The sequence below is a fragment of the Anser cygnoides genome, chromosome 2, assembly GCF_040182565.1.
Source record: "Anser cygnoides isolate HZ-2024a breed goose chromosome 2, Taihu_goose_T2T_genome, whole genome shotgun sequence".
NCBI lineage: Eukaryota > Metazoa > Chordata > Aves > Anseriformes > Anatidae > Anser > Anser cygnoides.
Genome location: NC_089874.1, coordinates 13,351,367 through 13,356,713, shown reverse-complemented (window position 1 = coordinate 13,356,713; position 5,347 = coordinate 13,351,367). Strand labels below are relative to the sequence as shown.

General features: G+C 38.6%; 1 long non-coding RNA gene across 1 annotated transcript; it reads left to right on the top strand.

The window, feature by feature from the left end:
* The first annotated feature begins 1,440 nt into the window (after positions 1-1,440).
* LOC125179954 (uncharacterized) lies at positions 1,441-5,031 on the top strand. The gene is made up of 2 exons (XR_007158094.2): positions 1,441-2,382; positions 4,748-5,031. It is a non-coding gene; the product is annotated as an uncharacterized lncRNA (long non-coding RNA).
* Positions 5,032-5,347: the final 316 nt, after the last annotated feature.

Sequence of the window (5,347 nt, the reverse complement as noted above, 5' to 3'; positions counted from 1 at the left end):
GTAAATTGGATCATCACATCAGAAAAGGGCAATAAATATTCCAACTCTTAGAGAAATGCTTCAACGATGTGTGGTTCTGCATTGTAGTATAAATGTATAAATAGATCTCCAACAAGTACAAATTTTGTTAGTGTAAGAGTATAGCTCTTTGCTCCTTTGACCCGTCAATTCAGAGTGATGCTACAGCACTACGTCTGTGCCCTTATGCCTTATGGCACAAATGCAATTTACAGCCAAGAGGGCAAGGTAATATATCAGCCAGCACTTTATAATCTGCATTCAACACTTAAACTTCAATCTGAAGAGAAGATCTAATATGTACTCCTGCAACTAGTTATGTGCAAATGGTCCCTGTGTAGCATCTAAATCAACATTACACTGTTTTGACCTTTTGCTCAAGTGTTTTACATTGGAAAAACAGACTTTGAATCATAAGAAAGTTGGTTCATGTGTTCAATAGGATGTCAGTTAAATGAAATAAATGAGAAAATCTTGCCTTGTAAAAGTTTCACTTTTCATATGCCGAGTCACAAAATATGGATCATATATGTTATTTGAGCAAAGCATAGGAAAAAAAAAGGCTCTTTTGTAGCAGGGATTAAAAACAGAAATAAAAGAGGAGGAAGTGATACTTTTTTTCCTGTGATGCATCTTCAGTTCTACTTTAAAGGGAATATATCAGTTCCAGGTATCCAGAAGAAAAAAAAAAAAAACAGACTGAATTAAGCTTGTTTCAGTAAATTAAAAATCCTTTACAAATCAGTGGTTTGGAGAGCTTTTAGGATTCACTACTTGACTTCCAAAGAAAGAAAGAACAGCATCTGTAAGGGTGAAAAGTCATTCCCTCTGGGATCTGATTTATTAAGAGAAAGGTTATTCCAAAACAGCCTGTTATTCCTCCAGCCAAAACCACCACTGGCACTTTTGCCTCCTGGCCTTCTTTGGGAGATCCCTTCTTCTTAGACTTGGAGAGGACTTCTAAGACTTGACCCCGGGCATGAACAGCCCACACCCCAGTAGCTCTCCACTAGTGAGCAGCTCTCACATCTCACAGCTCAGATGTAGGCAAACAAGGTAAGGATTTAATGAATTTTGACTTAAAATTCCCAGCAGAGTTCCAGACCCCGTTTCTGTAACCTGCACAAGAGGTCTTCCTAGGGTTTATCCTTGTCGAAAACAGAGGTGCCAAAAAGATGTCTCTGAAGTGCACCCGTATGGTCATTCTTCTCTCATCATTTCATATGAGGTTTTGTTGTAGCATTTGAATGGATGCATAAATGAATCACTCTTCCGAAGAAAACTAAAAGATTTTCTAGGGAATGTAATTTTATTTATTTATTTATTTATTTATTTATTGCAAGCCAAGACAACTATATTTATTAACAGTCAGATTTTATTCCCCCTGAAAACAATCTCAGTGGTTGTTTTCTTTTTTTTTTTTTTTTTTGTTTGTTTGTTTTTTTCCATCAGGCTTAATTTTTGGAACTCAGTGTCTAAATATCCCCCGAAGCTTTTATCATGCATGGCTGTGATGCATAGTTGAAAGACTGCAATCCTCCTTTTTAATATGAGTAACGGATTCACAATCTATTTGTTTGGGCTGAGGTGTTTAATTTTAGGTAGCCAAACTTGTTGTCTCAATCTCTTTCTGCCTCAGATTACCTACCTTGAAAATGGATATAATGTCCTTTTTTTATCTCCAAGGGCTGACACAAGGCTTACTTAATTTACATCAGCAAAGTACTTTACAATGCACGTAAAACAGCCCCATTAAAATGCAATGTTTTATTACAAACACGGGAGTAAATGTTACTGTCATTTATGCTGGTGTCAAATGGGACTAATCCCATTACAAATGAAGGAATTGCACATGGGAAAAGGCATTGCAGGAATCAGAAAAATGCCAACCGCCTTCATCACCAAAGCAAAGCTCAGCAAAAACATTTTGAACTCAGTTTGATTCCGAGACTTTCCATTCCTTTTCTGAGCAAAGCCACAAGAGGCTGCAAAAGGCAGCTCCAGGGCTCGGGCTGAGTGTGCAGAGCCCCGATGACAGCAGCGGCGGTGCTGACTCATCACTTGTTCCCTGATGGGAAATCAGGCACAGAGAGGCCCGGCACGCGTGTTGGAAGACAGTGTTGGTCCAACAACTGGTCAGTGACAGAGGAGAGGGAGCAGCGTTAAAGCACATGAAATAAATGCAAGCAGCAGCAACGAATGAAGAAGTAACCGGGTCCCAGGCAGCTGCTGACACGCACAGGAGCACAGGCTGCTGGAGATTTTCACTGCCAGGGATCTGGCAGCAATCACACTAAATGTTGTGAGCTGTTGACAGCTGAAGATGAGCAGCTTAGGCAGAAGGAGAAATCCTCTGGACTTACAGTAAGTCCTGTGACACTGTATCATTTGACTCAATTAGCTCAAATGACTGGGGTATAATTGAACAAACTATAACATGAGTTGTGACTCACGCTGCGCCTCAAACTGCCCATGTCAGCGTGGTAAATTAATTCATAGTCTGCTAAGTGAAAGTTAATAGCCAACGGCAGTTCTTGGCATATCAGAAGGATATTTCATACAAAGGCAAAGTTTAGAGAAGGAAGGGTTTTATGAAACTCTTGATCTGTCAACTGATTTCAAAACCAAAAGTGAATGAGGGTTAGAAACAAGAGACCAAAGTGAAGAAATATGTTAGGTCAACAAAAATAACAGAGACAGAAGTTATTTCTGGCATCATATCTGGTAACTGTGTTTGAACGTTGATGATTAACGTATTAGTTATGTGTGTGTGATGCAAGAGGCATGGTAAGTGGTTTGCTTGCATATTCAGCTCTCCAGCCTGCTCACTTTGTCCAGACAAAATCCCCAGCATAAAAGGCTTATCTCACAAATTAGCCAGCACAGTCATCCCAGGATTTTATTTATTTTAAGCTGTGGGCCCCAGTGTGACAGACACACCCATTTCCAAAACTACTGCCTTTTGCAGTAGTATTTTCTAACTTGCTCTGAATCTTTTTTTTTTTTTTCTTTCTAAAACTGGCAAACAAATTAATGGATTCAATGTATTGACAAGACTGACAATACGGGAAGCCCAAATCTGGCTCTGTTGGATATCGTGTAATGTCCAAGCAGGACCCAGGTCTGATATTTGTATATGCAGTGGTTATATGTAGGGGGAAGTATGAAGTGAAAGAAGGGTTGGAGAGAAGCTAAAGACAAACGAGAGCTAGGAACACCCTGAGATAAGATCAGGGAAGTGAAAAAACGAAGTGGTAAGTAGTAACAAAAAATTTGGAAGCTGAGAGAGAAAAATAGAAAACAAAAGGAAGAAAAAATAAACACAATTTTGAAGAACAAGTCAAAAGAGAGTGGCACAAGGCAGAGTTCTGGACCTAACCCTATAAAAAATGCCTGTCTGTATTCAGGGTGGCAGGACTGAGCGCTGATAGCTGGCACGTTTGTAGAACTGTTGAGGCCCTTTAAGACGTGCTGATTTTTTCAGGGCTTTGCCTTTCTCAGAACTGCTTAATAACTGCAAATTTAAGTAGTCCAAAACACATGATAGCATGAATCATGGTTCCTGTGGTAAGCCTGTGGTAAAAAGTTGTGGCAGAAGTAGTATAACAGCTTATTAGAAGGCGAATATACACTTTTCATCCAAACATGGATATAGCAAAGATATTTTGAAGACTGAAAGTCCGTTAATCAAAAGAATATGTTTCTGTTGGAAACATAAAAACCATTCACATACCCCAAACACAAATTACTCCACCCACCGTGTTGGCCATTCCTATTAAACAAAGTTGGGTTTTGTTTTTCTGTTTTTCTTCCAGAGGGAGATAGAACTTGCAGTTCTGAAGTGTACTCAACACCAAAAATATAATGTTATCTCTTTAATTACACAACAATTTCATTAAGTTAAACAAGGTCACCTAAAGAACTGAAATTTGCCATTCAACAGACCATCAAAAGCTTTGAAACACTTTATATAGAAACATAATTTCTGACTGAAGAGTTCTTCAGTTAAAGGTAGAGGGTCATATTCCTAGATGGCATAAAAAGGAGGTAGGTCCAACTATATTATTCTCATTTATGATCTTGAGACTTTTTTTGTGACAGTATCCTAACTGAAGCTTGAGATACTTTTCTATTAGAGGCTTCCCTCCCTGGAGACTTAAAAAGTAGTATACTTTTAATAATTTTTAATTTTTAATTTTTAATTTTTTATTTTTTTAACTTAAAAAGTAAAAGTAATAGGTTCTTAATAAGAGAATAAAAAGTAGTATTTCTCAACCTAACACAATTTACAGCCTTAAATCAGACTTCCTTTTTTTTCTCTACAAAAGAAATGGGCAGCCCTTAAGCCCCTGTGCAGCTTATCTGGCTGTTGTAATCTCTGCCAGCCACCAGCAAGCAATCTTCAACCCAGCAATGCCAAGCAGAAAGGTGGTAAGACTCGTGATGATGAATTCTCTGTTGGGACAGTGCTAGACTGAAAGCAGAGGGGAAGTTGATGACGTATCAGGCACAAAATGCTATTATGTTCCTAGATTTTGTTGCCTCAGTTTCTAGGCAACAGTGAGATATCTAGTAAGATATTAGTGACTTCCCAAAGTCCTGGTTAAGGTAGTTTAACCAGTGCCAGTTAATAATTCTGTTGCACAGGCAAATCTCCTGTGTACAAACCCACCTTCTTAATCAAGGAACAACCACGATTCTTTCCCTCACAAATATTTCCTTTTCTCAGTCTCTTCACAGAAATGCAATCGTATTCAACAGCGGGCCTAAGTAGAGGAGCCAAGCACCAGGTCTTTCAAGATAGTATTCTAAATGAAACTTGAGATACCATTCCATGAAAAACTTCAAGATCTTTGGGATAAACAGTATTCTTTAGGATATAAATACTTATTTTCCTATATGAAAAACTCCATGCATTGTTTGCCCTGTCAGAAATGTTTTTGTGGCAACTCCTGGACTGCCTTTCCTAATGATATAGAAAAATAAAAATAAAATTAAAAATAAAAAATGCAACTATCTGGTTTAAATTGCAATCTGTCTCTCACCTCAAGTAGTCAAAAATGTTTTCTGCACCCTACACAGGTCTGCAGCAGAGTTTGAATGTGAACTGCACCCTAGTTTTCAGCCATAAGACCTAAGGTGCAGGCCAGGATATATGGATTTACACCTGACTTCTGCATGGGAAGGTGATGCCATCAATTAGTGAATAGCAACAGGCAAACTACTGGACTACCTCCAGTTTGATTAACAAACTTTAGCCTCAAACCCAATTCAGAGACCTGAGGTTTGGGGCCATTTTGTATCAGAGGGGTGGAAAATGCAGTTGCAT